Below are 9,325 nucleotides of genomic sequence, written 5' to 3' on the forward strand. Positions count from 1 at the left end.
TTAACTCTTCAATTAAATCAAAACAAAATCATTAAAATCAATGTTATTCATGCTATGACTAACAAGAACAAATAAAAAAATTCTTAGTATACTTTTTCCAAACACAATTAATGTATTTTCCAAACATGATTAATACATTAAATCACATAGATAAATTTGTCAATTTCTATTCAATAAAACTTCGTTAAAAAAATATTAAATACAACTTCCATGTTTATTAAAATATTATTGGCCAATCACCCCTAAATGTTATCATTGTATGAATAAATCTTGTAACATTTTTATTAGTATTCAGGTGAGGGAAAAAAAAAACTAAAAAACTAAAAAACCAAAAAAACTATAAAAAAAAAAAAAAAACAAACAAACAAACAAACAAAGCTGCTCCTTTAGCAAATCTACTGAAATCACAAACATCCATAGCCATGGAATCCCACCGGAGGATCTAACTGGTGTGGGAGCTCAATTGGAGCACCACCGCCATACCTTCCCACCTCTACTGCCCAACAAAACCTCCTTCATCAGCAACCCCAACCCCAATCGTTTAAGGTTTCTATTTAATATAAATCTCTTCTTCACATTTGAAAAATTACACTTAATTCTCCTATCAGAAGAAAATGACATATTTGTCTTTTAACCTTTATACATATAAAATAATAAAATAATGCAAATATTCTATTCATGTCATTTCGAAAGTAATAACAATCATCTTCTTTTGTTTAACTCACACAAAAAAATAATTTTTTTTTTTATTTTTCATGGTTTTTTTTTTATTTTTACTGATTTTTTTAATACTCTAAGCATTTTTTTTTATAGATACACCTAATACAAATATACTTAAGAATTATAATATTTTATGATTTTTTTAAATTCACCAAATAAAAAAAGATAATAAAAAAATACAAAAATTCAATACATTATCTTATTTTGTTGTATTTAATGAATTTTTTTTAATTTTTTTTGTACAAATTATATATTTTTAATATATATCTAGATTAAATTGATCTAATCTACATATAATGGTGGAAATAAAAATGAAAAATTATATTCATATATAAAAATTTATACAAAAAATATCATAAAAATATTGTAAAAGTGATATTGTTATAAATATAAATCATATTTATGGGTGTTTTGTTTTAAAGTGAAAGTCATCATTAAGCTATATCATTGTATTTGAAAATTTCATATAAAATTTATGTTTGTATATCATTACTTAATAAGAATATGTTCAGATAGAATTTAGAAAAGTATAGAATGTAGTCATCATGATAAGAAGAAAAAATTGTATAAAAAATGGCAAGATGATCATTTAGAAAATTTTAAGACATGACTTCAAGGTAATTCTATTTACACACATCATTTACTCTCTGTGCACATTAAATTTTTATTACAATTTTACCATTAAACAAAATGACAACTATAGACATCAATATACAACAACTCTTAAAACTAAATTTTCTCTATACACATCTTTGGGAACAAAAATATTCAATGCACATCTTTTGAAAAAAAAAAAAAAAAATCACTGTAAGACCTACATTGTTCTTCTATTGTTTTTCACTCTCACCATTGTTGCACTCTATTTTACTTCTTTTTTTTTTTTTTTGGACAAGAGAATTGCTATTCTTTTATAAATTCAACTTCCATAGGAATGTGAACAAAAATTTCAATGATGAAAACTTTTCATATGATTTGTTTTAAGATTTTTTTGATCGCGATGAAAACTTACTATCATCGTTGATTACGAACCCCTCCCAAAAAAAAAAAAAGATTTCATCAACTTCCATTAATCTTTTCATTATTTCTTCGTTGATTGACTCTAAAGAACTGTTGAAAATATGTTGGTGGGTTGTTGAATATCCCGGAGTTACTGTTGTGATGTGTGTAAATGTATTTTGTGTGATTTGTGTTTAAATTATGAGTTAAGAATATATTTAGAATATTTGATGTGTGAAATGAGAAAAACATAATATATAACTAAATTAATAAGTGTGTGAACTAAGAAATGATATGCACAAAATATAAATGGTGTGTGAAAATAAAATTACTCATGATAACAGCAATTCAAAAGATAATTTGTAATGAGACTATTAACATCAAAGAGTCTAATGTAATTTTTTAAATGTAAGAGAATCTGTATAGAAACATGAAAGGGGTTCAATGTAATTTACCCTTTTTATTAGTATTCATGCGAAAAAAAACATACATACAAACAAGACTGCTCCTCTAGCAAATCCACTGGAACCACACACAGACAACCATGGCCGTGGAATACCCACCGGAGGATCCAACTGGTGAAGAAGCTCAATCGGAGCACCACTGCCATACCTTACCACCTCCGCCGCCCAACAAAACCTCCCTCCTCCGCAACCGCAAACCCACAAAAGCAGACCCAACACCCAACTCCCAAATCAATGAATTCATTGATTTTGAGCAATTCAGTGAGTGAATTCATCGAACAAAATCCCACCAGGCTCTGTTTCAAACGCCATGGCACTGTATTGATTCGTTTAGAAGGTGAGATTTGATGGATTAAACGAGTTGATTGTCTGCTCTGTGTAATGATATGGGTTTATGTTTTCGAGAGCGAAATTACTGGTTTTTTACTGGTTTATGTTTTGGAACTCTCTCTCCTTCTGTGTTATAGTTTCTTGTGTTGGGTATACCTTTGAGGCTTAATTAATTTTGAAAAAAAAATTTTAGTTTGATTTAATTTAGATATAATATATTTTAATATATTATATTTAATTTGTGTAAGCCAAATTCAATTTGATAATAAATAGAGTTTTGACCAACAAAACTAAGGGTTGGTTTGGGGTGTTTTAAAAAAATGTATTTTTTTGTCTTTTTACGAAAAGATATATAGAAAAGTAGAGAGGTGATGTGATGAAAAAAAAATAAAAAGATTGATTATATAGTAGATCCCAAACTAGGCCTAAGATTTAACAATATATAAATATTGTTTGTGTCCCAAGAGTGGTGTAGCTACAACGTTGTTGACTTTCGGTGGTGTGAGATTGAAAATCAATTCGTCAAGCTTCAACAGTGGGTGAAGGAAAAGAAGGTTCTTTTTTTTTTTTTTCTTTTTTTTTTTTTTTTTTTTTTTTGAAGATTTGATTGTCCAATCAATCTGTGGACGTCTTTGTGCTTGAGTGAGAATTTTATCTCACGTGGTATGATTTAAAGGTTGATTTGGGTTATTATTTTGGGTCTTTTTTAACTTTGATTTTTGAAGATTTTTGTTCATCTATTTGATGAGACATTTCCTCTTATTTATTTGTGATTATTTGAAATTCACCTAAGGATGGTTTGTGAGACTATTTGTATCTTGTTTGTAATCGTTTGAAAACTTATTTAGTTGATAGTAGAATCAGATTTCGATCCCGTGGACGTACCTCACATTGAGGGAACCACGTAAAATTCTTATGTTGCTTTTGATTTAATTTTTTCACATTAATTTTTATTCTCATTAATTGATTTACTTATGGAGAATCATAGATTTTTCCTACCATCTTGGATGATTTACTTTTCTCTGCCTCTATTCGGTTTTGGAGCTCTTTCTCCAAAAGCTTTATTTGATAGGAAGCACTTCAATAGACAAACTAAAATTTGAGCAAAGTGTCAAGTTTTCAGGGGATGCTATGAGTTGAAAAGAGAATAATAGAAAATTTGGGTAAAATCCGGGGGTGATTTGGAAAATTAGTTAAAAATTGATTTTTTTTTTTTTTTTGAGTTTTTTTGGTTTTTTTTTATTTTTTTATCGTTTTATATGTAAAAAATGTGAGAGGTGACGTGACCAAAAAACTTTTAGCTAGCTTTTCAAATTGCCTTTCGGTCATGTGTCTAAGCCGCTGTGATTAAATAGAGATTTGAGTAAAGAAATGGGTATCCCTTGATTTGGGTAAAACTCAATTTGATATAAGTTTGAGTAAAGATTTAGATAAGGGTTAGAGACGCTATTAAAATTAAAATCAAATCAAAAAATAAAATAAAGGGATGTCAATGTAATTTAATAGATATAGAAGGGTGTTAGTGTAACTTACCCTATATTTTTTAGCAATTTTCGTTCTAGACAAGATTTCTTAGCGGTGGTGAACACCCTTCGAGCAAAATAGATTTTTATCCTGTATGTTTTTCACTAAGAAAAAGAAATTTTAAGACAATAACACTACTCGTATCTCTACTTATTATCATAATATTTTTGTTTAACATTTTGTTTATTGTTTTGCTAAACTAACAATCTCAACATAAATGTAATAGTTTTTTGGATTTGAGTTGTTGATTTTCTTGTGTTTCTTCTGTGTTTGAAGTATTTATTTTATTTTATTTTTTGTCTCTGTTTTTTAAAACTTCTTTTTACAGAGTTGGTATTGAATATTGATCTTCCCACCATTGAAGTCCGGTTCGAGCATTTAAATGTCAACTCAGAAGCTTATGTTGGCGGTAGAGCACTGCCAACAATTCTCAACTTCTCCATCAACATTTTAGAGGTGAATTCTCTCAATTATATTATATCACATAAACATGTTAATGTCTGTGTTGTAAATTAAACTAACCTTGTTTTCTCTCTCTGTCTCTCTCTTGAAAAGGGGTTCTTTCTTGAATTATCTCCATATTTTTCCAAGTAGGAAGAAACCATTAGCAATCCTTCATAATGTCAGTGGAATCATTAAGCCTGGCAGGTGAGAATAAAAATGAAGTTGGGTTTGTTTTCGTTTTCATTTTTTTTTTGTTGGTATTTCTGGAAACAAAAAACAATGAAAGTTCAAAAACACTCACCGTTTAAATTTTATTTTTATTTTTGTGTGAAAACAATTTTTAAAAATATGAAAAACAACTTTTTGGTAATTTTTTTTAAAGGCAAGTCATTCCAAAAAATAAGTTCTTAAAAAAAAATTCGAAAATAGTTTCAACTTCTAAGTTAGTCTGTTACTGAGTCACCAAACACATCCTAGTTCTCATTTCATTGATCCGGTTTTGCAGAATGGCATTGCTCTTAGGCCCACCAAGCTCTGGGAAGACCTCATTGCTGCTAGCTAAAACTTGATTCAGATCTAAAAGTAAGACAACTATGAGTTTAAATCATTTGATACCAAGTGCTGGGGACTTGTTTTATCTTGTGATTTCAAATGAATCTTATTATGAGGCATCTATGAACACATAAAAGAAACACAATCAGTCACAGAAAACAAATGAATGGATATGATTTTGATAAGTGAGTCCTACCAATAAATCTTGCAGAATCTTGTCCATTCATATCTTTTTGTGTCAGGTTTTGTATTTGGTTTCTTTATTTTTTAGCTTTGTTGTATTTTTACTATACACTCATCTCTAGTAGATCATGCTATTTCAATCGTGCCAATGCCATATATTAGCATGTTATAATGTCAAATATAATATTTTGATATGCCCACCTCAGTAGTGCATATGCTATTTTTGTTAGTATGATGACCGTATAATCTAATTTCGACCATATGACACAACCGTATGTACCTAATTATATGTATTCGCAACATCTTTAAATTATACTTTTAACTAAAAAAAATGTTCCCTGATATAATATCTGTAAAAACTTCAATTTTTATGTTTATCATGAGGGCCAACACTCCAATTGATTGAGTTCATATCAATCTTCTAAAATCCATCATACATTTCATAATAATCTTATTCAACATGCGTGGTCACTGCAAGAAGGGTAAAGTTTTTAAGCTACTTTCTTTTATGTATTTGAAATGTCTTCAAATTTTATTTTGAATCAAATTTTAATATGATGCTTAATATTTTAAAAAATATTAATTTTAATTTTTACAATAATTTATTAATTTTACTGAATCTATATAAAGAAATACGTGGCACGACATTTTTACGGTCAAACGTTCATTATGCTAACTTTTGCCACAATACTTCTGTTAGTGCATTATATTGTTAGTGTATTCTATGTTGTTATTAGCTGTAAAGTGTGTCCTAGCTGATCATGATGTCTTTGCTTTCGGTTGCTTTTGGGTGCATTGTTTGTAAACTTCTCCTTTATAAGGAGCTCCTGAACCATTGTACAAAATACATTCAATACATAAATCAATATACATAATTCATTCTCTCTGTATCTCTCTTTCTCTATCAATTTATCTTACATGGTATCAGAGCTATAAGATTTAGGCCTATACTCTTTTCTTTCCGGCGGGCAGCCGGCCGGCAACCTTGCCTTCGCTGCCCGCGGGAGTTTTTCAACACATACCTTACACATACCTTGAATTGTTTCACTAACAAGGCTCGCTATGTTGCTATACATTCATCACCTTAAGATCAGCTGTGATTCATGATCCGACGGTCCCCACCATCCATCGAAGCCATAGCAGCAAGCAACTCACACCAAGACACCCTTTATGTTCACTCCAATCGCCAGTTCTACATCAACTGCTTTATTGCAGGGACTGTAGATTTCATATTCGGCAACGCGGCGGCGTTATTCCAAGACTGCGACATCCACGCTCGGAAACCCGACGCCGGCCACATGCTCACCGCGCAAGGCCGCATCGACAAACAACCAAAACACTGGAATCGTAATCCAGAAATGCCGAATCGATGCCACTGCCGATCTCACACCCGTCAAGACCAACTTCCCTACCTACCTGGGTCGCCCATGGAAGGAGTATTCGAGGACGATCTTCATGCAATCAACGATCTGCTGGATGATTGACCCTGCTGTCCCCATTCTCTCCTCTCCTAAAGATCGACCGAAAACATGGCCTCCGCCGGAGGAACCGTCGTGGACGTCGGCCCACAGCTCTATTTCTGCTACCGATGCAATCGGACGGTCACCGTCACTCCCTCTCCCAACACTGACCTTCTCTGCCCTTCTTGCGATGGCGGCTTTCTCGAAGAATACGAAGATCCAAACCCTAACCCTAACCCTCATCTACCTCTCGATCCTTTCTCTCCCTTCTCCGATCCTCCCTCGACTTCCCTTATGTTGCAGACCACCGTTCTCTGGCATTCTCATGGCTGCTGTGGGAGGGTGAGAGAGAGTACACTGCTATTATTTTTTTCTGCACTCACCCTTCCACCACTTTTATCTTTTATCTATTTTGTTTTATTTTATTTTATTCTTCTACAACACACCACGCAACCCACGTGTACCACCTTGGAGCATGAATCTGAGGATAAATCAAACCCCAATTCAAGCATCCTCCCACTTACCTTTCTTTTTCCTTTTTTTTTTTATTATTTTACTCTCTCTTTTGAAAACCACTTAACTTTCTTTTTCTTTTTTTTATTATTTTACTCTCTCTTTTGAAATGAAACCGACAACACCACCCCCAAGCAACCCACGTGACCCATTATTTTTATTATTTTTATTCTTATTATATCTATATATATATATATATATATTTCTTTTTCATCCCCTTATTTATTTCTTTATTTATTTTTTTTTATTATTATTATTATTTTTTTTTCTCGATTCTTTTCTTTTACAAAAAAAAAAAAAAAAACTACTGCACCATGCCGAATGCACAGCCCACTCCATTTCTTTATTTTTTTTTTTCTTTTACTTTCCAGACCACTCACCGACACACACATTGCTGTGCCCATGTATATCTCTTTTCTCTCTCTCTGCCACTTTCAAACCCTCTTTATCCTTTCTCTATATCTATCTTTATCTCTTTATTATACTATATTCCCAAACACTCATCACACGCATGCACATGGCAGACACCACTCCATTTTCTTTCTTTTATTTTATTTATTTCTTTATTTTATTTTTTATTTATTTATTTTTTTTCATTAAAAAAAAACAAAAAAAAAAAAAAACAGAGGAAGAAGACGAACTGCACACCAACTTATTTTATTCATGTCGGGACTCACCCCGATCACCATTTTACACCAAAAAAAAAAAAAAAAAAAAATCAAACCAACACAAATCGGCACAGTGGGATTTTTCTTCTCTACTCTGCTGCCGGTCTCTTCTTCTTGCCTCCGTCCTGGACGGCCCTTGCCGGTGTTGCCTCCGTGTTTCCCACACCACCGAGCGCATTCACTCCCCCCTGCTCCTCCACTGCAGCATATGGCGGACCTCCAAATCGGAACATCACGGTGGCCTTCCGCTTCAACTCCTTGTTTTCCGCCTTCAGCACACTTATCTCTGCTCGCGCATCCTTATACATGCGTTGGAGCAGAGCCAGTTGGGAGTTTAACTGCTGCACCTCATTTGTCCTACTCTGCAGCCGGTTCGACAAGTTTGTAACCGCCGTCATGGTTTCCACACATGACTTCAAAGTATACTGATTGGCCTCCACATCCGTCTGCACCGCCATTTTTTGCTCCACAGACCGCATCGGAAAGTTCAGCGGAGCAAACTCAGCGGTGTTTGGTTGAGGTTCACTGGCCACCGCACCAGTTCTCTCTCCTGTGGACTCGTTGAGGTCGGGAAAGAGGGTAAGCAGCCCGCGGGACGACGAAGCCATTTTCTGGGCAACAGAGTATTACAGACTATCTCTCGCAACAGAGTGTTCCAGACTCTCTCTCTCAGCACAACTCTCTCTCTTAGCACAACGAAGAGTTTTTCAAAGAAATTCGCAGGTTTTTTGTCTCAGCCTCTGCCTCTGCCTCAGCCTCAGGTTCAGTCTTGGTTATATAGCCGAGGCAGCCACGCGCATCGCGCGTCTCTTGACGCCGACAACCTGGCACGCCTTTTCATGGCACGCCTTTTGATGACTCGGGCACGCCTTTTGATGACACGCCTTTTGAGGGTGCGGGCACACCTTTTGAGGGCACGACTTTTGAGGGCTCGATATCTACATCCATGTATATCTTTTGGGCAGCCTATCTACACACTCATACAGTGTCTTCTACACCAATCAGCTTTATCAATCCCTTTGTTTCAACCTCAAATAGGTTTCTATCTTCACACCTATTTGAGTTTGAGGGGGGGTTATACACAGTATCATGTATAAGTCGCCCATGGCGCACTCCTTAAGTCACCCCCTTGGTGCACCACCACAATCTTCTACAACGGTCTGACACGACCACACAGTGTCTGCTACATTGGTCCGGCATGACCTCGTAAACTGTCTTCTACAACGGTCCGACATGACCCCATAAACTGTCCCGACATTGATTCCGGTCAGCTGCTACATCGGTCCGACATGACCCATAAACTGTCTTCTACAACGGTCTGACACGATCACACAGTGTCTGCTACAACGGTCCGACATGACCCCGTAAACTGTCTGCTACAACGGTCCGACACGACCATACCGTGTCTCCTACAACGGTCTGACACGACCATACCGTGTCTCCTATCCTGTTTTATTTTATTTATCAGTTT

At 34.4% G+C, this 9,325-nt stretch overlaps 1 long non-coding RNA gene across 2 annotated transcripts; it reads left to right on the forward strand.

The window, feature by feature from the left end:
- Positions 1-2,257: 2,257 nt before the first annotated feature.
- On the forward strand, positions 2,258-6,063 carry LOC114311128 (uncharacterized). 2 transcript variants are annotated; one of them, XR_014348394.1, is made up of 4 exons: positions 2,258-2,517; positions 4,363-4,490; positions 4,590-4,682; positions 4,984-6,063. It is a non-coding gene; the product is annotated as an uncharacterized LOC114311128 (long non-coding RNA). The 2 variants fall into 2 exon arrangements; XR_003646389.2 differs by lacking the exon at positions 2,258-2,517 and adding an exon at positions 4,149-4,253.
- Positions 6,064-9,325: the final 3,262 nt, after the last annotated feature.

This window comes from Camellia sinensis, chromosome 13 (assembly GCF_055761805.1).
Source record: "Camellia sinensis isolate YWXY chromosome 13, ASM5576180v1, whole genome shotgun sequence".
Classification (NCBI taxonomy): domain Eukaryota; kingdom Viridiplantae; phylum Streptophyta; class Magnoliopsida; order Ericales; family Theaceae; genus Camellia; species Camellia sinensis.